The sequence below is a fragment of the Bombus vosnesenskii genome, unplaced genomic scaffold (assembly GCF_011952255.1).
Source record: "Bombus vosnesenskii isolate JDL3184/JDL3185 unplaced genomic scaffold, Bvos_JDL3184-5_v1.1 scf7180000013267, whole genome shotgun sequence".
NCBI lineage: Eukaryota > Metazoa > Arthropoda > Insecta > Hymenoptera > Apidae > Bombus > Bombus vosnesenskii.
Genome location: NW_022882927.1, coordinates 3,262,426 through 3,286,010, shown reverse-complemented (window position 1 = coordinate 3,286,010; position 23,585 = coordinate 3,262,426). Strand labels below are relative to the sequence as shown.

The 23,585-nt window shown below is 46.5% G+C and overlaps 1 protein-coding gene across 4 annotated transcripts in view; it reads right to left on the bottom strand.

Moving 5' to 3' along the window:
- The window catches only part of LOC117230847 (mushroom body large-type Kenyon cell-specific protein 1), a 91,000-nt gene extending 68,254 nt beyond the window's left edge, over positions 1-22,746 (bottom strand). The window contains exon 1 of one of the 4 annotated variants that reach the window (XM_033488718.1): positions 22,033-22,746. The gene's annotated coding sequence lies outside the window, so the exon portion shown is untranslated. Of the gene's footprint in view, positions 1-2,809; positions 4,887-22,032 lie in introns of those variants that run through there. The other 3 variants (XM_033488720.1, XM_033488717.1, XM_033488719.1) reach the window with 3 other exon arrangements.
- Positions 22,747-23,585: the final 839 nt, after the last annotated feature.

Below are 23,585 nucleotides of genomic sequence, written 5' to 3'. Positions count from 1 at the left end.
ACTTATGCAAATTCATATTTTTACGAGCACGGCTAAAAAGTTGGAATGTAAGTAGTACGGTGTTGTTTCATTGGTTGAGCGAAGAGCATAGAGGAAAAACAAGGAGGATCCTTGGTTTTTGATTTTTACGTTACTCGGTGATTGATATACGTAGTTAGAAAGAGAACAACTCGTTAGTTTCAGAGATATGTATCGTAAAAAATAGTTGGTAAACGCATGAAATTATGTAAGATCGAATAAATAATTATTTTTAATACGTTTAACGGAATGAAAAATACCTACATATTTAATCGCAAAGCCGAATAATAAAAGGACATTTTGGAATATTTTATATGTTTCTGTATATCGTGTATAAATATTCTTCGATAATTACACCGTCGGCTTTTGCCGCAAATGCGATTTGTCGCAATACTTTTCAAGAATTAGAGTGATCGTGTTGTATCAAATCGATGACGCGTTAATTGCACCAATTTAAATAATCATTAATAATACGAAATGTCGCATACAGCGATCTTTGAACGACAACAACAGTAAACAAGAGTTCTCGAGTCGAAGAAATAAATGGAAATTAACAGACGGGAAAATCTATAAAAAGACGTTCGTTTTTCTCACTCGCGGCGATACTTGGGCTGAACTTGAACCTTCTATTTGCTCCTAATCACGGTGTTATCCTTCCCGCGACCGGTGTTAATTTTACTAAGTTATCGCGTCAATAAATGTCTACATCGACGGCTCGTGAAACGTTCGACTGACATAAATGCAGACGTTCGCTATTTCCGGAGGAACGCCGCGCGTCGATTTATCAAGAACCAGCCGGCGAGCTTTATCGTAGCGAATTCGAGGTTAAGAATGAATCGTCCGGCTAACCGAACGCGCGTTAACGTCCACCAGTCCCCGCCTAAGTTGCGCACGATTTTTATCGTCCTCGAGAATGTCACGGTTTCTTGTTTTATCTAAAAATTCTTTGTGCGGATACGATTCGGCGAACGGTCTACGAAAATTTGAAGAGAGGATCGCGAACAGAAAGCAACGGTTACCGGAAACGCTGCACCGCACGATATAATCGCGGCCGGCGTGAGTCTCGTTTTCCCAGCATCCGTGTTCTAATTGCCTCGCGAACCAAGCGTGCATCGCTCGATCGGCTATAACGTAACCAACAGCTAACACGTAAACAGTCGGGAATCTGTTTGCCTGCTACGACAGGGTGTGTCGTTATCGAAAGGAAATTTCGTTCCGACATTCGCCAAGATTGCAGCTGGAACCTGGTTGTTGGTCGATGGAAACCGACAGAGGCGAAGAATCGAACGATTCACAGGAAAATAACTCGCACGCGGATAACTCGAACGTTGGTCGGCGATAACGCGTGGACAATTTAGAATTTATTAAAGTTGGCGGAGCTGTCGGTTTTCGCTAGAGCGCGAACGCGACTTTCGCGTTTCGGTCGCCCTTGGATGTTGAAAATGCACAAGTACCGGTCGTTACGTGTTCCAGAGCGACAGGTTCCCCTGCGAAACACGTGACGCATTGCGTATACTTTCGCAATCGTTTGCGAGTGCGTCCCCTGTACCAAGTATACGCGACTGTTTCACTTGCAAATTAGAGAGAAATCGTTTAATTTTAAACGTTCCGAAACGACAGATCGGATCCGTTGGATTATTACGCGAAACTCGGGCAACATGGTGAAACATCGAGTACACGATAGACTAGAGTACGATAGCGCGACTATTTTCTATCGGATGCTCTTGGCTGCACAAAGTGCCATCGACGTTAATCGTTCGCCGCGAAAGGGATGATTTTTCGTTTTGTCGAGGTGTCGCGCGACATTTCGGAACTGCTGCCAGACACCTGGCAACCAACGTCGGCCCAGACATCGAAACCAGAAGAATCCCAGAGGGAGAAACGTAACGGACACGACGTAAGACCGGCTCGAGCGAACGTAATGAGGTCACTCGTTATACGAGAGGGAGGACTCGGCAATGAAAGGTAGACGATCGTAGACGAAACACCGATAAGAGGCTACCGGCGAGGCGAACGCGCATCAAACATTTGCAAAACGTACCACCAACGAGGAACACACTATCTACTTGCGTCTGAAGTTGAAATTGTCACCGCGTAGAACGAGGATGAAGGTTTCTGCACAGGGAAAATCTATGCAAACGGTGTAAACGCGTGGGTGAAACGACGAAAAAAAGAAGCGAAGAAAGGGGGGAAAAAAAGACGTGGCGTGGCTCGTTGAAGAGCGCACCGTCTTTTCGGCCATTTTGGTGTCTAAGAAGCTCTCTAGTGCGTCTTGTGGCCTGTCGATCTCCCTCCCTTCGACCTCTCCTCTCCGCAACCCGACAGCTTCGTCTTTCTTGCTCTCTCACGCACCTAGAATCGCATACGATGACACGTGCACACGCTCGTTGCATGCACACAGGCGCACGCGAGGGCACTCCTCTTTCCGTCTCTATCTTATCCCCTTATTCTTTTCCTCCTCCTCTTCGGCCCCTGCGCTCTTTCTCTAATCCCTCTCCCCCTCTGCCTAGCTTTCAATCTGTCTTACTCGCACGCCCTCCCCCTCTGGCGGCCCCTTCCTTTCTTCCCTCTCGGTGTGTCTCGTGCGCGCGAGCGCGACCGCGCTCACACGGACACGTACGCGCGTACGCGGCCGTTTGTACACACGTTGACAGAAAACCCTCACACTGGCGCGTATGTATACGTGTGCACGCGTACACGCGTGCTGTACTCGCGCGATTCGTTCTACGATGATTCGTTCGAGGTTTTCTCGAAACAGGGGACGAGAAAAACAATCATCGCCGGTACTCACTCTCACGACAGGAAGAATCACGGGTTGCACTTCCTTCTCGCGTGACGATCGGCGATGCGCTCGGTCCTCAGAATGGTTGGTAGCGGCTCGCCACTCTCGCGTCGAGCCGGTAGCCGCGCTCGTCGCGCATCTTCCTTGACATTTTCCTTCGAATTAAATCGCGATCTTCCTTTTCTTCTTCCTCTTTCCTCTCTCTGTGCTTCTTCCTCTCTTTCCGGCGTCGTTTTATACTTTCACGCACCGAGAAACAGAAACGAGACAAAGAACGTAACACAGGCGCGACCGCGAAACGATCGACGGCCGCGAACCGACAAGGTCTCCAACGAGAAACGTAGCTCCGCTCGTAGACTGACACGCGTACGAAAAAGGAGACCGAGCGCGAACTAACGAAATGGAATCGACGGTTGCACCGAACTCTCCAGTTGTACCGCCTCCCCTCCACCGTCTTCCTTCCACGCTAGGAGCCTGTTGCTCTCCTCCGTTCGATCCTTCCGATCCTCGACAGCGTCGCTGGTACTCTCCTCTTTCTCCCTCTCCTTCGTTTTTCCTTTTACCCTTTGCTCTTTTACCGTTTTCCTTTCCCGTCTTCCGTCTTCCGTTCCCTCCGCCACGAATTCGATTCGGCAATCCGAGCCACAGGAAATTGGAGGCGCGCGCGAATTTCACCGACGGATCTGCGTTTTGCCACCGTTCCTACGATCACTGCCACCAACGACGATCCTAACACCGGCCAGTTCTTCCTTCGCTACTCGCTCGTTCCACCTTTGTCTTCTTATTTCTTTCTCCCACTGCTTTTCCGTCTCTACCGTCCGGCTCCGTTTTTATTTCTCCGATCGTTCGCGATATGTACGATCCGTCGATTGTTCTACTCGCCGACGATGGTTCCTCTCTCGAAACCGAGTAGTTTTCTTGCACGTAGCGGTACGCCTTGGCCGCAAGAACGGAGCGGAAAACGAGAAGTTTATGCAGCGAGGGCGTGAGTACGAAGCGCGGAATCACGGCGCGCGTGCACAACAACAACAGCAACAGCAGCAGCAGCGGTAGCAGCAGCAGCGACGACGACGACAACTGCGGTTCGTCTCGATCGGAGGAGCGAAACAACAACGAGATTGCTTAATGTATTTGTTGCACGAGTTCGACGATGTTATTTCACCAGGTTTCTTCTCTCTCTCCGTCGCTCTTCTCTCACCGTTTTCTTCTCCCTTTATTTTCTTTCCTTCTTCCTTCCTGCTCGTTCGTCTTCCGTTTTCTTTTTATTTTCTCGAAGACGCGCTTACGCACCGCCGAGGGAAACACCGTTTCTCATTTTCTTCGTTCGTTTCTTTTCGGCTTTACTTCTCGCATCCGTCTTTTCCCCGTCACTCCCCCTTGGTTTCTCTCTCGCGTGTTTCACGGGCGCACAGGCGAGAGGGAGATGAAGCGACACACGCACACGCACCACTTGCCCAGGCCTCGACGTTTGATCCGGCTCCGGATATGCGACGTTCGTCGAGTTGCATTGGGTCGCGCTGCGCTCCCGTAACTGCATCCGCGTCGGACGGTGCGGCTTGCGCGCTAGGAGCGCCGCCATCCAACCACCCCACCATCTTCGTCCCACCACCACCGCCCGACAACACCACCGCTATCCTCCTCACCACCGACTCGCGCCACTACCACTACTATAACACCACTACACCTTTTCCATTATGTGTATCGTCCACGTAACCAACACACGCGACCTTCTTCTACTCGCCTAACCACTACCACTACGTACCACCTATTCGCCGTTCTCATTGTCGATCCTCTCGTAGTCGTAGTCGTAGTCGCCGCCGTCGTCGTTCTCCTAGCGTAGTCATAGTCGTCGACGTTGTCGTTCTCGCCCGTTGCCACCGTCACCATAGTCATCCTCGTCTTTCTACCAGTATTTTCATCGTTGTCGTCGTCGTCGTCGTCGTCGTCGTCGTCGTCGTCTTCGTCGTCGTCGTCGTCGTCGTCGTCGTTGTCGTTGTCGTTGTTGTTGACGCTACGACCACGACCACGACCACTACACCATTACCTTCGTCACTGCCATCGTTCTCGACGTTCAACCGCTCACGCACGGTCACTCCGGTGTACCAACGACGAGCGCCAGTTATGAGTAGTATGTACATACTTCGAACCGCTATTCTTTTTCTACGACCGATCACACGGCATTGTAATGAGAAGCTTGTGCCACCGTACGATCATTCGATTTACAGTTTCACCGTGAGATCGTTTCGCTTCGTCGTTGTAATCGTTTTCTGGATCAGCCACCAAGCCAGACCTGTTATCTCGCTTACATTTTGGCGCACGTTTTGAAAGTCGCGCCCAAACGTTGCGCGCTCCGTGGCACGTTTTTATTTGTTGTTATTTATGGCGAGGACAAAGATACTATTATTATTATTATTATTATTGTTTAGATTATTTGGATTATTTCAGAGGATATGTATCGGATATGGATGCGAGATTATTTTGAAAAAAATTACAGTCGTCGAACGATCTAAATGTTAAGAATTCGATGCATTTTGGAAATGGCGTCAGGTCTCGTCTGCGACTCGGTGCGAATCCACGGGCGGATTTTTATTATTTATTTGCTTCGTATGTGGCTTTGTCATTTTTCCAGAGAGTTATAAACGTTGAAAATTTGATCGAGAACTCGGTCATCTGCCATTCCGCAACGACGATATATAAGAAAGGACGTTGGGATATAAAAAAGGAATGTGTGTAACGCTGTAAAAATGTATAAGTGGAAATATTGGACATGTCGGTAGATAAAGTATTCTAATACAACGACGAAGAAACAGCTTTTGATCGACGTAACGTACTTCGTATCGCTCGATTGACAAAAACCAAGAGAATATTTCTCTTTTAATCGATTAAAGGTTTCGTGAATTTCGTCTTTATTTTGCTAGCGCGACTGCGAGTCTAACGCGTTGCGTTACTCCAAGACATCAACTACTATCTTTAGAGCGAACGTTTGCTCATTTCGTAAAGCCACGATACGTATAGGGACGCGTTCGGCTCCCCGGAACCTGTTCCAGTCGCATTGCTTTGTCTTACGGTCATAGATCGGTTTAATGCATTCTTACATGCGAGTTTTATCGATTTCCTAGTCCCGCTCCTGTCAGCCTTCTCCTCGTAAAACGCGATCCTTCTAGAATTCAGCTTAAGAACGCCTCGCTACGTTTCTCCAGCCAGTCGAACAAATTTCGTTTCCTAAAATTTCGAGCGCCATGTATAGGAAATTGATCGTTTCCACGAAAACTTGCGCAACGAGCAGCTTCGGTGCAAAGAATAGCTCCGACTTTTGGCGTTACTTCGCGAATCGAGGGTCTCGTAACAAAGACTCTCCATATTTCAAAGAGAACAAAAGAATATTCTAGCATCCTTAATTCTTCCAGGTATAATATCTTCATTTCTCTATTGGTTACGTAATTTCTCTATACGCGTTTGAAATTATATCGCGAAAGAATCACATCTAGTCAAATCGAGAAGCTGTGGACGAGGGTTTTTACACAAGCGATTAAATATTCATTCGGCGATAAATCAACGTACTTATGAATCATCTATCGTAACGTCGGCACCATTGTGTTGCGAGTCTATCTTCCGACTAAAAGGACGCGTTATTGCTTAAAATGTGGGAAAAGTTCGACCGTTTTTATAGGTACGATAAACGATAAACCGCAAACGTTTCTAAGATTTTTCACTGGCCGCTTACATTTCCATCTGCGAGGCTGGCAGTGGCGATTCACGCAAGAGAACACGCGCGCAGACGTTTGGTAACCCGCCTGATCCATTCCTCCCCGCTCCTCCGCACGCCACCGTGGCCATGACACTTTTAATAGGAGACAATTTGATGCAGTTGCTGCTGCGATTTGAAATTTAAAAGCTAATCGCTACGACGCACAGTGCCACCGCGTCCATTTGCTAGTTTTTCTGGAGATCGATGGACAATAAATACGTGGCGTGCAACATCCGGGCACGTACGAGGCGAATAAAACTGCAGCACAGCGCACACAGTTGCGGATCGACGTCTTTCCAAGCGACCGCCACGCGATACACAGCTCGAACCTGCGGCCTTTGAAATTTACATCCTCCGGTATCGTCTATTAATTATTATAATTTATTAACTGAAAATACGCATCGTTTGGCCGCGGTTACAGTCACGATAAAATCTTGTTAAATTGACCGTGAACATCCCATTAATGGGTGCATCTACGATAAACGCGATTATAACTTTTATCTGGCCGCGTTTAATCCGCCCGCTTCTTTCTTACCTCCAGTAATTGAACTCGCTCTCTTTCTTTCTTTCCTCTCTTTACTTATGCACGCAATATACGGCGGTGCGCTTCGCGTGTAGCCGAAGAAAAATTGTTTCGTTTCGCGACACCGTCTTAAGGGGTATCGTCGCTGCTGTTCGCGAACAGTATGTCATCCGCTTCTACGTATACCGATTGCGAATGTGTTCACAGCTCTCTACATCGCAGCATCCGATAGATACGCGTACTGTGTATTATAGCAGCTACGCGAAATATTTTTTTTACCTATCAGAGACTGTGAGCGTGTTACAAATCCGTAACAAAATTCAAACAGAAATTTCTTCCATTCGCTAAATGTCACGAACCTTATGGACTTTCGATATTTTACGTATGTTTTTATATTACATCGTACGCTACGACCATTTCTAACAATTATACCGGCTATTTGGTCGTAATTTTCGGTGAATTTCTCGGTAGAATTAATTGCATATATGTAGCATCCGTATAATATATATATATATATATATATATATAATATACATCCATTGAAAAATTCCAACCAACTTTACTACGCTTGTTACTTTGCATTAGGGGACACGTACGATACGAACAAAGTATAACAGATTCGTAGTAACATACGTAGGAAATGAAATCAGCGAAAAGCATAGATACCAAATATTTATTATCAGTGGCCACAACTTATGGCCGACCATGTTTGTCCCTGCGAATCCTATGTTCGGTTAGGATAGTTGGCTGAAAGTCGAAAGTCCTATCTATTACATTTATTGGCTTATCTTATCATGGATAAGCCTATATTTTTCGCGTATCGTTTCAAACTTTACGCAAGACCACTCGGAATAGCTGGAGATCGACGGGCGGAGAGGGTGGAAGGAGGAAGACGACGGAGAAGGGGATCACGACGGTAAAAGAGGCGATCACGCCGGACCTTGAGGCGGGCGGACGGACGGTTTAGAAATTCGTTAGATAATCTTGGGGCACGGCGTGCTTCGGGTTTCAAGATGGCAGTCGAAAGTGGCTGATTAGATAGGACGCCCCATGTCGACGCCTTCTGTGCCGACTGTCGGAGCCAACGACGAGAACAACCGACGACAACGATCAAAGACGAGCGAACGGTTATGCAATTCGCGCGAAATTGGTGTATTTTCCCCACAAACGCTGGCGAGTGCGCTTTTGCACGCGCGCTGATCGCCGCGGAAACGAGAAGTAAGGGCACACCATTTGACCGTACCGACATTGCCGTTTAATCTCGCAAAACCAATTCCATGTATACTTGACATTAAATTTTCCACCGGCCTTCCAAGTTAGCGCGTCGTTATGTGGGCAGCCAGCTCCTACCGCTGCCTTTCTCTTTGCCAGCCAATGTCTGGCTACACGTACCGAAAAATCTACGCCTACTGTAGCGTCCGACTTCGTTCAAACGCTTTTTACAATTAGATCCACGTTCATCTATGGATCGTTTTCTTCCTTTTTCTTTTTTTTTTCTTTACGATTTGTTACGCACGTCGTTTGCTCGCGTTCGTCAAAATTGACCGGCTAAACCAGAGCTGTCTACGCACATGATCGTTCACAGACGATCGTTCGAAGACGTTGATTCGACGTTTTTGAAACGTTCGACGTTTTATGGCCAAAGCGGTTGTAATTTCACTTTCTGAAATTTTACCGTCAAATTGGTTAATTACAGCGTTTGAAATTTTAGTACCGTTTAGTGTCTAATTCCGTTTTAAATATTTTCTTTTTTTAACTCTGGCCACAGAGCTTCGTTATCCGTGCTTATCGTGTATAATTTCACCGATTTTCTCTAATTTCCGTTTCGCGGTGTTAGCCGATTCGCTAAACGAGTTCCGTATAGCAATTGCACTCGCGAATCGAAAGTCTCACGAGCGACGTTTATCGCGCGATCGATCGATAAAGTTGAGGATAGTCAATCTGCGACGACTCGAAAGGGCGGGGAGCAAAGGAGCGTTATTCATAAGCTCTCGAACAAGATATAACGGTCGGCATTTTATGCGTGAGTTCTTCTTCACAGCCGCAGCTTGAACTGCTCCGGTCGGATACACGGTTGTTTGCGTGTGCGTGTGTGTTTGTGTTTGTGTGTGTGTGTGTGTGTGTGCGTGCGGGCACGTACGTCGATGCCACGTGACGTCTAAATTCAGTCGGCCATTTTGGAGCATGATTCATTTGTTTAGAATGGGTTGGATAGGAGTAGGAGGCGGAGCCACGCACACCAAATCTTCGTCAACGTTTTAGATTCGAGTCGGACGCACCGAACGTGCCCAACTTTCGTCACACGTGTCCCTTCTCGTCCGCCTCTTATCCATCTTCGTTTCTTACCAATTTTTCCAACGCGATCTTCATCGGCGAAAGTTACGCGTGCTTATCGATCGAGCGCAGCACTTTCGAAATTTTTCAAGGCGCGAACAACGACGCTCTTAGGTGGCTGCAAAAAGAAAAAGAGAAAAAAAAAAGAGAATGAAAAGAAGGAGGAAAGGAAACAGAAACGCGAGAGAGACAACGCGCAAGGCCTGGTGCATGGGAAACGATTTCGTATCGAGTCCTTCTGTTTCACATCGACCCTCGGCGAACCTTCGCCACGAATTTCGCGCCCTCGAACGATCATCGAGACGGCGACCGCGTTGTCTCACTCGAGCCGGGATCAAGGAGCGCGACAAGGTTACGAGGTACACGCTGTTCCCTCGAAAAGGAGCATGAATTATTTATCGGGCACAAATAAAATGAAAGGAAAGGAAGGCGAACGCACGGGACAATGACGATCTTATCTACGCGTTATCGAGTCGAACGGAATCTTTCGTTCTCGAAATTCTTTCTCCGTGTTAAGTCGGTTATAATCGATCGATTCCTTGCATTACCTTCGCGCGTTTCTTTTATTCCGCTGTTCGTCGAAACGATCGTGTGCAACGAAGCTTAGAAGAAATTTATCTTACGCGCACCTTTTGTACACTTAATTAGTACATAGATTGCGAATTCATATCTTTTACGAGCACAATTAAAAAGATATAGCTTGGATAGAAAACGTTTTATCTATCTATAGGCAGACTGAACGTTTCATACGTCTCTGCGTATTACGTGCATTCTACACATTTTTGCGTCTTCGATTCTCCTGTTGCATAGATTTCATTATTTCACTCGTCGCTACACCGAGTGAAAATACTTTGGTATTTGCAACAACATTGAACAAAGTAAGAGCGCAATTAACGAGTGACTATATCTGGCAGTATCTAAGGTTACATCTAATTAACAATCGCATCTAAACCGAAGATCGCAATTAGCAAGGAGAATAGAGAGGGAATAAGAGTAACGGAACAACAGTATAAACGAATATCCTGCTACGAATCTTAGCAATTTGTTTCTTTCCCGTACAGCGAACAAATCGAAAATATATCATTTTCACTCGACATCGATTATCCTTCGTTGGAATATCAGCTGATCGATTTTGCACATGGCGAGAGAATTTCCGTGGAAACGGAGCCGATCCGCCAGACAGACGGTCTCTTCCTTCTCGTTGGCTTCCTCGAAACGGCCGCATCGTGTTTGGTCGGACATGTTGCCGAAAGTCCGAGCGTCGGATGAGGGAGCTGGTACGGTCGGTGTGTGGATGGGCTCAAGGTCAGTGGCAGTGGGTCAGTCGGACCAATCGCGCTGCTCCTCCGACGAAGGCCGCGCCGAATTCGAAGCACGCTTGAGAGGGGAAGCGAAACGAATCGAGACGAGTCTTTTTTTTTTTCTCGAGGCCGGCCTTCTTCGACTATGGTTACAGTGGACGCTTATTCGGACGAATTGACGTTTCCAAGAATTCAATACGTCAATGTAATCAAATACGTATCTACGCTGCCGTTGATAACATGTTCGGACGCTTGTAAATTATTCGCGATATGTAAAATATATTCTTTAATTTGATTTTCGCCTGTGATTTTATTTCGCCAATTTGTACTCGGTCGATGGCAGATACCCATGCGAACGATAGTTCAAATTTATTAATAGATATACGCGAGAAAACGAGACTTTAAACAGGTTTGTTCAATGTTGGAACGTTAGAACGTTAGAAATCTTTCTAGTCACATTGTATAAGCTCGTGTAGATCGTAAGCGTCGTTATACGTAAATACGAAATTTGGACGACACGGGTATATGACTTTGTTTCAGTTGCAATTTACCTTAGGAGTATTTGATCGCGGTTCGCTGCTACGACGATATTTTCGTACATGTACCTTTATTCCGCAATGATGCAATTTTCTTTATTATCAGGTTTCATGTTTCACCTTTACAGTATAAAATCTATAAGGTCGTACGAAAATACCGAATGATGCGAAACCTCAAATACTTCGGCTCGATAGATCGGTACACTACACGAACGAATAAATAAACAAATACAGCGGAGTGCAAATACTTTTTACGTCTGTCGTAACTTTGAAAATACTATTATAAAAATATCGATCTTTGGAAAAATGTTAAACTAGTCGTCTAAAAATATCTACGGACGTTATCGCGTGTATGTATAGCTTGCAATATACAGTTATTGGAGTTTTCAGACGTTTCATTCGTCCGAATACGCATCCGTTGTAACCATGGCCTTACGCCACTCTACAGCGTGCAAGACTCCCTCTAGTCCGTCGTCTCGTCGATCGTCTGTTGCTCGTCATTGACACGATCGTTGTAATCTTCGTGGTGTTCATCGTCCTCGTCGTCCAGATCGAAGCGTGACGTCGTATCGAGCGTGTACGGTCGCGCGCGTTAATTCCGGTGTCGAGCCGGTGCGGTGCAGGAAAGAGAACGGACAGACAGACCGGTATGCAAGCCGGCCTTGACCGTATCTCTGCTTATCGCCACGTTCGCGCTCTACGCTCGACGTCACGCGTCACGTTGTCGACGCCAACGACGCGAGAGTTATCCGGCCCGTCGGAGACGACGCCGACTGCGGCATTCGTCAGCGCGACGCGAACGAGCCGGTTGCATTCACGCTGCAACCGCGTACCTAACCGAAGCCGATCTTCGGTATCCTCGGTGTAAATTCTGTTTTACCAGCTTCGTGCAACTCGTTCACCGAGAACGAGCGTAGAGTTCGAAGATGCGTTTTTTTCGCGCGTTTCGTAATACCGTGAAGTTCCATGCAATTTACAATGCACCGATGTATTAATTCAATTAGAACAAACGCTGGATTTTCGCGTTTACGTCGGCAACGAAAACAGGAATCGTTTGCAGGATGCGTCCCGATGCTGGCCCATTAACTTTGCTCGCGAGCAGAAATTTCCACGTCGGCAATTACTTAAATTAATTTCGCGATAATTGTATCGATTATGCAAATTACGTAATTCGTTTCATTAGCCGGCGATACGTATTATCGTAACGAGGCAACGAAACGTGCGCCTCGCGATTCGTAACGCACTTGGAAACGCGATAGTCGCGAATTTCGTCGAAGCCGATCGTATGACGTCATGGCAAAGTGGCGTCACGGTTGTTACTGTAACTTAGATACGAGCACATCCCTCTTCCACTATAATTTAGTAATTAAAACGATGTTAGCGAGTTGATAAGTTACAAGCTGAGACTCTCACTTGTTCTTTCCAGTTATTTCTTTCTTATTCATCCTCGAATGAAAAATGAACGGTTCTACGGAAGCAACCTTTATCCAGATTTCACAATTTCGTGGTCTAATTAGACACGGTTCCTGTGTGGTATAATTACAGATACGTATACCTATATACTCATGAATATCTTTCGATAAAAAGAAGAAAAAGAGAGAAACTTGGAGCGTAGGTACAGAACAAAAATCTTCTTTACATCGTCCGGCTATTAAATTTCGTTTATAGGTCCTATTTCAGCCACCCTGTTATCCCTAGACCGCGCATTACATTTAACCTTAGATTTGAAAAATTGTTAAGAACGCGCATAATATGCAAATTGCGTAAAATATTTAAAATATAACGCTCTCTGTTACATTTAGCGGATAAAGCGAGCTTTTATACGCTAGCTGCTCTGCTCTTTTTAATCGTATCGATAAAGATATGTATTTACGTAAACATCCGTAGTTACGAGGGGCGCCAAAGGGTTCTCCAAGCGATGGTAAATGCGAGCTCAGCTCTGCTCTGACACCGACGCCGTAACGCATGCATAAACGCCGGTGACGAACCGATGTTTATCCGTAAGTGTCGTAGCCTCTGTAATTGGTATTACGTAAGTAGTACTTGCACGCGGTGTTACTCCTGCGTGGATAAGCAATGGATAGCCAACGAATCATCGCCTTTCTCCTGCGAGCCGCTGGAACGCTCTCAAACTTTGCTCGCGACCGTTTTAAACGTTCGTTTAACGTTCCACGGGACATTTGTTGAAGTTAAAAGGAAACCTTAACCCTGGCGAACAAAATCGAAATGCTGGAGATCGAGATCGAAATTGTTGAAACGTAATTTTAACAGTCTCGGTACGCAAACGTTGGCGGGAACGTTCGCTGCATTCAAATCGTGTAGAAGATCGTGAGACTGGAGATCGTCGAATCCTAGCCGCGATTCGCGAGGAATGCGAGTGGAAAGGTTTGCCATAATTCCTCGGTAGGTGCAAGGGCAAACAGAGCGAGAGAAAGCGGCCAAGAGAGACACAGGCAGATCTAGTCTCTGCAAAGGCAAGACGCGGATCGATCCCCTATATATCGGACCGATGAGGTTAAACGCGTCATTACGAATCGATAAAGTCGAATCTCGGCAAGCTTTGTAACTAATTTGTAATTAGTTGGAGCGGCGCCAACGATTCTATGCACTGATAACTCGGCAAACTTTCTCGGTATACTCGTGCGCGCACCCGGTCATACGTCTAGGAATTAAGTTAATTTTCCACTCTGCTAGCACTTGGCAACACCACGATTGGTGTTCTTTTCGGGTTAAAGACAGACGTACGATGGAGGGTATAGTCCGGGAAAGTAAGTCGTTCAAGGAAAGTACGTTTACTCGTTGCTCTTATTAAATATAAATCCGTTTTGCAAAATTATCGCTTTGTCATTAAATTTAATTTATCGTTTAACTTGTCGTAAAACTTACGCCCTTTTATCCTATAAATTTTCTTTCGTTTGCCACTGTATCTTAAGGAGGACGGAACGAAACACGACGACTGTGTTTCAAAAGTAAAATAAATTTTATTTCGCGTTTTACGTAGATTCATCTGGTAGATTTCAATCTGCTCGATTTTTCTATGAACTGCTCGATAGTTCCAGCCCTCAGAAATGTTAAGGTTTAAGGTTAAAGGTCTGGCGCATTCTACGTAGCGTTACACGTCGTTGAAAATCCAGAATCTGCCGAATCGCGAGAGGAATAGGAAAAGCTGGAGAACGGGGAAGCATCGTTTCCTCTCTCGTCTCTCGCGTTGGCTCTTCCGCCGGTCGTCTGGCCATATTTTGGCGATACCTACTTGTTGCGCGAGGTACGAGCCGCGCGTACATATGTACAGCGTGGCATCTACATATCGTAGTAGTAGGTGCCGGCGACGTCGGTCGCCGCTTGGCACAGGTACAAATAAAGTCAACGACCGGACGGACGCTCGCAATGATTTTCGTCGTTTCTTGGAAACCGGGGTGAACCGCGTATCGATGATACGTGTATCACGGTAATGAAACATGGTAGTTCCAACGGTTTGATCGGCGTCGTTCTATCCACTACACCCCCCAACACCGGTACGCGAACGTATTTAATTGACGTTTAATCGAATAACGCGCTTAATCGTCGGGCTTGTTCGCGAAAAGACTCGGTTAACCGCGTTTCGTCGTTATTAACGGCTAATTTCCCGAAAATTATCGAAGAGCGCGGAGAGAGAGAAAAAGAGATCGAGAGAGAGAGAGAGAGAGTGTGTGTGTGTGTGAGTGAGTAAGAGAGACGGCCTTCGGCGCGCTTAATTCACTGGAAATTCAATGCAACATGAACCTGATTTTAGCTTTGACCAGTTTGCAACGAGGCATTTTATTCCCCTGCCGATTTTAGTTACGTCCGCTCGTGTAATTCTCTCTGTCTCTATTGTAATCACGCCTTTATGGTAATCGAGCCAATGATAATTTTGTTGAATATTTTCGATAACGCGAGTCGATGTTGAACGTCGATGTTTAATCGATTTATCGATAATCAAGCGTGCGCGATGCCTACGCTCGCAAAACGGAACAAATTGAACGGTATAATAGAAACTGAACGGCTATATAGAGGGTCCCGGTGGCGGTGTAATTTCTACGCGAGAGCGAATCGAATGCACCGGCTACGGCTAACGTAAAGCGCCACCGGTAAAAATTTTCGCCAGGATTTTTGCGCGTGCTGCTGGCAAACTGTTGCTGCGCGACATTGGACGCGATCGACAGTAGCATATGTAGATAGAGTAAGGTATATAAGAGAGAGAGAGAGAGAGCGGCCACGGGTACATGCTACATTCTATGTATTTCGGAGGTGGTTTGCCGCTAGTCAACGGACTACCCCCACTTCGTACGACTTGGAAAATTTTCGGGGGTAACTGACTGCGCTTTAAACTGGCTGCGGCTCTGCCGCTGCTGCGTCAGCTGCCGTCGCGTTCCAGTCGACCTATATATTCGGTTACGTTATATATGCACCTACATATATACTAATACCTACTGTGCATCCACTACGTAGCCAACGGCGCCGATATAAACGCGGTTACTACTTGTTGCTCTAGTCCCAGAAACTGCCAGTGTCCGTGCATTTCGGGCTTCTCTACTTTCCGTCGAACGTGTATAGTAAACCTCAGCGACTCTCAACTTTTGCATCCGTGAACTCGACGCTTCCGAATGTCGTTCGACAGGTGCGCCGAAAGTATTGCGTGGCCTACGACGTTCCGCTCTACTTACGGAACCGACGAATCTTTCAGCCACGACACAAGGAGTATCGAGCCACTTATTCACGGCATTCGCCACATGCACGACCGATATCGATGCTACATGTGCATACTACTCTATAGCTGGTTATACATATTAGGTACATGGTTGACGTATATCGTATTACGTATCTTTATTCCGCTTCGATCTGCCACATTCTGCTTGAATTCTGATGTTTGATTTCACGCTTCGTTTAAAAAGTGAAGGGATTTTTCAATTTTTCGGAAAAATTCTACATTCGTGTATGTCGTCGACAACCATTCTTTCTGCAGATCGAGGAAATCTGTTAATTATACAACGCCAATAAACATTCGATATAGGCTGTACAGTTAAACGTATCTTTCTCGTGAATGTAGTTTCGATTGAAAATGTTTCGTGGTACCTTTCCGTCAGCTATTGTTCAACTCGCTGAGAACACAGCACGAGACAGATAATATATACAATGGTAGTATAAATTTCACATCTTAGCTGTAATTGCATGTAACGCCATGATCGATATTTATTTCCTGGAAAAAATTCAAAACGTGTGTTCTTTGCATCTGATACCAAGAACGCAAGAAATCTTAATGACAAGGAAATAATTATACTCCAAATTCGTGGTATTAAATTCTGATACGCTGTCCACTGCAGATCAATTGAAAGGATTAAGGTAGTGTTTCACTAAGGAAAAATGAACTTTTCGGACGGAGTTTGGGTCGAGAAGCGAGAGACGGAAGAATTTACGAGCTATCTTCATCTTGTCGATCGATTATGACACGAGAGTTCTACCGGTCACGGACAATTAGATCAATGAAGGGAAATAAAGGAGAAATATTATACGAGTGCATAAAATAGCGGAGTCTCACGCATCGTCTTGTTACAGCCTATCTGTTTGATCCTATGCATTAAAGACTTCAGCTTTCTTCAATCAAACAGTGTTTTTTGCTGTTTCTCGATGCTTTAAGATTACAACTACCGACCTGTAGTATGTGTCTACCAAGTATTATTATACGTAGAGGATTATAATTAAAGCGATACGAAGAGCTCAGAAGCAAATCAATGTCAGTCAGTTTTTTTTTTTTTTTTTTTTACTAAAATGACTGATGTTGCACAGATATCCTTTCGTTGTAAAAATCTACGATCGACGAAACACAGTTTTCTTGTTACGATATAGCGGCGATAGTAGAGTGTGCACTTTTATGCATTTATGGAAACTGTAAATATGGAAAAATATACGCAAGGCGCGTAACATTTAACGATATACATAATATTCAAAGTTGCGTATTTGTTATGACGTTTAAAGGGCGTGAAAAAGCTCGATTTAGATTCTATCTTTGTTTATTCGTGTTCATAAAAATATGAATTTGTACGAACATCCGCAGTTTAATAACGATCGAATTATTTCCTCAGCTTCGAAGAGGTTTCCACAACAAAGGAATATTTACACGACATTGGTATAGCCAATGAATCATTCTTCCGAGCTCCACGCCTTTCATTCACCCAAAATAGATAGATACGCATATAATCGCAGTTCTATTCCTATAAATATTAACATCAAATATCTCAGGTACATCTAGGTACGCGGTTTGCCTAATCACAGAACCAGCGATCCTGAAACCCGTCAGTTTGACGAGTTTTCTAATTCCAAAATTTATTTACGATCTAGCCACGGTGACTTACGATCGAACCACATCTCAGCGCGGATCGGAGAATGCATCAAAAATCTCTACGGAAAATTCTAACAATCCTCACGAGTTACGTCTTTCGGTAAGCGTAGTCTAGTCTCGAATCGGCGTGCAGTGGATGCATCTGATATGCATGCAGACACCGAGACGCCTGCGAAGCGTCGCGTCGTCCGTGCGCATGTATTCGAGTTGTAACCAGCGACATACGAAGCAAACACAGACGCGCCTACACACCCTCGTACCCAATGTTCGGATACTCACTCATACTTCGTTCGTTTGGTCGATGTTCCCGTGAACGCGTTCGAAACTTGCCACGTGCTTTTTCGTGTGTGTACGCCATTTGCACGGTTACATGTAGGTTGCACACGTGCAACGGCGTACGTACTCACGGATGGGTGCTACGCTTTCGTTCATACACCTACATAGTTGGGTATAGTACAGTGCATACACATAGACGCTTATGTAGGAGCGCGCGCATGGATGCGCACAAATAGCTCGACCGCCTGCATCGGTGCATGTGCATGCTCGTGGCTACGTGTTCGTACGCTGGTGCATGTGCATGTGCATGTGCAGCCGGCTGCGCCGGCTTGTATCGCTGCGAAACACGATGTGGAACACACTCGCTCTCGATGGGTCACTCTCACTCTCCCGGCCGAGAGGGAAATTTGGCAGCTGTTTTAAACCCGGCTAACTGGCCAAACTACCGACCCCATCTATGCTCGTGGTCCTTGCAACTCCCGCTTCCACCCCTTTTCTACCGTCCTTCTCTCACCCTTTTTCCTCGTCCCCGCCGGCTTTCTTTCCCTCTCACGCTTTTCCTCCTACTACCACTCCGCGCTTTCGAGCTTTCGGCACTTTGCCACTCTCGATCGACCGTTCAACCTTCGTTTCGCACCACCTCCACCTCTCTGCTTTCCTTGAATTCTCCTTTTAGCGTAGCCGATTGTCGTAAAATGGAAATTGGCGGGCAGCGCGAGTAATTTTTCCCGATGCGAAATATTTACGTGTAACGTAATGTTCGCAATAAACGCGTATTTTACACATTTGTACGTAAGCGGAGAAGATATCGAACAGCACATTGTTTCACGCTATCGCGAATCTCGCGAATCGTTCGTTTTTTCCCCTTTGTGCTTTGTTATTTTCTCTGTCCTCTGCATTTTTTCTTTTCTTCTTTTTTTTTTTTTTTTTTGCCAATTACATCGCAGCGAAGTGAACAACGTTTTCATTGCGAACGTGAAAACACTTTCAGATACGATTACAAGAGCCGTATCTATGACTTAAAATGAAGAGATTAGATTACGAAAAATGTAATGGAGAGCGAAAAACGTACGAGCGAGCGTTCGAGTTGCATCGAACAGGCCGGTTCGGCAGCGGATGTGTCGCGCACGATTATTTGTCGCGAGCGTGCATAAGTACGAGGGCGCTTACGCTGGCAACAGTACGAAGCACGCACACACGTCGCGTCGCTTCCTTCTTTTTCTCCCGTTGCCCCTTCTCGCTTTGATGCACTCCGCCCGTACTGCGAACTCGCCGAACGTGTAGCTTTTTTACCACACTGACCTAGGTTAAGTTGGCGTACAGTGCCGAATAATAAAACCGACGAAACCACTGACCCTCTCCCTCTCTCTCTCTCTCTCTTTCTTTCTCTCTCTCTCTCTCTCTCTTTCTTCTGGTGCGCGCATGCAAAAAGCAGCGTATGCACGTTCGTGTACGTACGTATGTATGTCCGTGTGTGTGTAACGTGGTCACGCAGACGCGGACAGACACGCACGGATATAAACGCGAGCGCACGTTTCAAACCACCGAACCCACTACGCCCTCCCAGCCAAATATAAATGCAACGGTGTGGTGCATCGTACTTGCACGCACGCGGGCTTGTTCCTGGCTGTGTGTCGGTAGAATGCACCGAGTGGCACACAAACGATCCAGTGCCGAGGGCAGGGCCACGGTCACCCGAAAATACGGCTGCTCCGAGCTCTCACTCTCGTTCGCGTTCACGTTCCCGTTTCCTCCTCTTTCGCTCTCTTCTCCCCTCCCAATCCTCCCGTTTCACCTCCTCCTCTTTTTATCCTTTTTAGTTTCACCCTCTTCTTCTCTCGTTTGCCTCGCTGCCTTTCAATGGCCCGCACTCTCTGTATTCGTATATTGTGCGCGCTACCGGCTGATTCACGAACCGCGACCCTCTCGATTATTTGCGCCAACCACTGTTCGGATACGGGGTCAGAAGAACAATCTGTTTTCGCGAACAATCGCCGCTACCGTCCATGCCAAGCCGAATAATTCTTCGATTCCGACGGAGGTTGCGCAAGGGCATGGTGACAAGTTTCGAATAAGACGCGAATCTTTTCCCTCCAGCGTCGTTACACTGCGTTGCAGAGGGAAGAGCAACGCGCGTCTAACGGCTAAGTAGCGCTCGTTACCAGATGCGCGATGATCGTACAGTACGCTGAAACGTACGAGACGTAATAATCGCCGTAAATATTACAACGTCCATGCGCTACATTTGTCGGGAAACTTTAATATAAATGATTTATCGAGTATCGTATATCGTAAGCTACCGATCGATTTCAAGTCACTTTTTCGATCAAGTAGGCCTGCATCGGATCTGCTAATTCTATTATCGATTAGCAGTTGATCCTCCAAATATATCGATAACAGTGTCCTTTTAAAAGGAAATTAAATTTCACAAATGTCATAATACTCAAGAACAGCGCTAATACCCGGTAGAAAGAAAGCTTCTGTTTAGATTTCGTTTCTTTAACTATATTTACAAAGATGAAAAATTGCGAAGATCTTCCGATTCGATCGAATCGCAAGACACGAACGAGCCGAGCGAGGTAACGTATTCGTAAAACAAGTAGAAAATAAAGTCATTGAGAAACATCGAATCTGTTCTACGTATCGACAAATATTCTAACGTCTATAGCTGTTACTGTATCTAATCGCGAGTACGCTGCACGCGCGTGCATACATTTCCCTACGTAATCTGATCGATTGTTGAAACTCGCGTGAAAGTCGCTCGTCAGCTCCTCTAAATCCAAAGATTCGAAAGAGGCACGGAACGAATCTCGTGGTGGAAGAAAAAATTGCCGATAGGTCTGGTCTTGCGAACGATGGGACGAATGGTCGTGTACAGAGAAAGACATAAACGTGCGTATGGCAGGAACGTGGAAGAGTGGACCGGCGTGGTGATTACGCGCTCGAGGCACTCTTGGAACAAAGCGCCCTCTGTCCTAACGAACACGACGACCTATCCCAACGCGTAGCAACTCGCGCGTGCACGCGTGTGCACCGTACACGCCAGACGCGAACGGAATCGGGCTTGGCTGAATGGTTTCGAACCGGGCCATTCGTCGATGTACGCGCGAATATCGACAAAATTATACCAACACAGCGTAGGATCGCGTTCATTCAACGCGGTTTCGAGCGGCGATCGACGATGCATCGCATGACAATCTGCAACTCTGACTCAGCCGCGACGGTCAGGTGAGTCAATACTCGCCGATAATAAGCGAACGCGACTACACGCGACGAATCTTGACGCGTAAAATCGAATTCGCCGACGCGTCGGTGCAACTTTATCCGACTATCGTCTTTTTTCAGCGCGCATCGGAACGTGCTTCGTTATCTTCGTCTCGAATGTTTCTCGCCTCTGTAAATTCGAATACGCGCGGCTTATGAGACAGGCGCGCTGAAATCGTCAGCAGTTTTAAACGCGAGTCATGAAGCACCGTTTCGGAGAAACGGTGGCTAAGGCCATAAATACTCCGTTAACCAACGCGTTGGCTCGCACTTTGTTATTCCCAATTGCCAAAACCAATGGCAACGTTTCGTCCAGCCTTTAGTCGCTGTACGGACAAAATGGTCTCTCTCTTTTTTATTTTTATATCGGGCGAATCCCGTGTATTCGATCGGACTACGTAGAAAAGGAATACGTGGCACTTGTACGCGTTTCAGAAATTGATCGTACACGCGAGTACAACGAGAATGCTTCGTACAAAATATACCTCTTATGGATTATTGTCCGTGACATATAACGAATATCGTGTTCTCGCATTCGCTATGCGATTATCCTTACAGAAGATGACTTGGAAATGACCACCTTGCGAACCAAGGTAAGCATGTAGACGTCGTTCATTTGGTTACTCTTTCAATGGTTCCTAACGACGTAAGACGCGACAACACGCGAAACCTATCACGTGTCGTAGTATACTTGTTATACGGTGCTTATAGTTTCGGACGATATTATAAGTACGAACTTCTTCCGTTGTTTCGTACGTGCGATAAATTTGAAAAGCGATTCTCACATACGCAAGGCTGACCATTTTCAACCGTAGTTCTCGTTTGCCGCGCGGAAACTTGGTCGTAAACGCGGGATATCGCGTGCTCGATGCAATAGCAAAGTTGTACTCACTTGATTCCAGTTGTATGCACAGCTGCGAGCTTCTGGCTGATCGCAGGCCGAAACAGAACCGACCCAGTTCGCGTAAAATTCCACGTTTTCGCGTTATTCAACGGCCTGTCGCTTGATAGGTTGCAACGACTCGAGGCAGGTATTGTCGGGACCCGTCTTCGTTTTCCGCTCGACGTCCGCACACGCTCGACGAAAACTCGTGGAATTCACTGGATCGTGATAAAAATAATCCCCCATCGATCGATGCTCGTGCCACCGTACGTTTAACGAGTGGACACCGAAGACGAGCGCATCGCGCCACGGTTTCTCAGATTCCTTCCTGCCGGCGACTTGTTTTCGTTGCCTCGATTCACAGAAATTTATTGTTTTCAATGTAAAGGTTGATTTATGCGTCGGATACGGCTTTATCGGTCGCCACTTGCCGCGTTCCTTCGCTTGCACGCGCGTCCACCGAAACTATTGTTACAGGTTATTCACTCCCGAACGGCTCGACTGTGAAAACAACGTACTTAAAATATAAGGAACGATTTCACTAATCGGTACCCGACCGCCAGAGACAAAATTTCCCGGTCGCCGCGCACACTACGAAAACTGCACTCGGATGGCTATCGCACTTTAAGTACCATCCGATAAACGATAAGAGCTAGCTGGTAAAAAGGGTTATCTGGCATCCGATAATTTTCACCGAGTTCGATATCGAGCCGGTTGTTCGCGTCAAAGATGCACCGTCCGTCGTTATCGCGTTGCCTTAAAACAAGAAAAGGACGGTGAACCAGCCGAGAACAGAGGAAAGAAGGAAGAAGAGAAAGGAAAAAAGGGAATAAGAAAGAAAGGCGATGCGCGCGTGGTCGAAAATCCGTGAAGTCGAATATACGCGTGGAGGGAACGTTTCCTACGAGTCAGCTCGAGGATCGTCAGCGTCTAGACGCGCTCAGCCGTTTCGCGATCTTAACGTTTCCAACACACGCGCCCCGGCTGCAACACACTTTTATTCGGTGGCTTAACCGGTCGACGATTCGCCGTCTCTAGTTTCTACGAAAATGGGCCGTTTAGGGCCGTCGAGGAGCCGCCGTCGTTGAACTCGGTATCGCGTGCACGCCGGAGGAAACTGCACCTCGTGCGTGGAAAGTGCGCTTTAAGTGCCGCCCGCCAAGCTGATTCGCCAGCTTTGCTTAAAGTGTCTCTGTTTCGCTGACTCGGACATGTTGTTCCGTACTGGCCGTCTGCACGTTCCGTGCATCCAGATAACACCCGTCGATTCACTAACCTACCTCACTTCTCCGCTACAGGGTGGTCCAAAATCTGCGAGCTGCGCCTCCGCCGCTGCTTTCCCGTCACTCCTGCATTTCGGCGCTCGATGCGTGCCGCGATCTTCCAACATCGGCGCTTCATCGATCCTTTCGCGAGATTCGATCTCGCTTTGATACGCGCCACCAATTTCCTAGCTTCCCTCTGAAACGGAAAAATATAGGTCGTCGGGTCGTGTTCGCCAGCTTCCTTTTAGACGACCAAGACTTTCGTTCCGCGTTCGATAGATGCAATTCGCAAATATT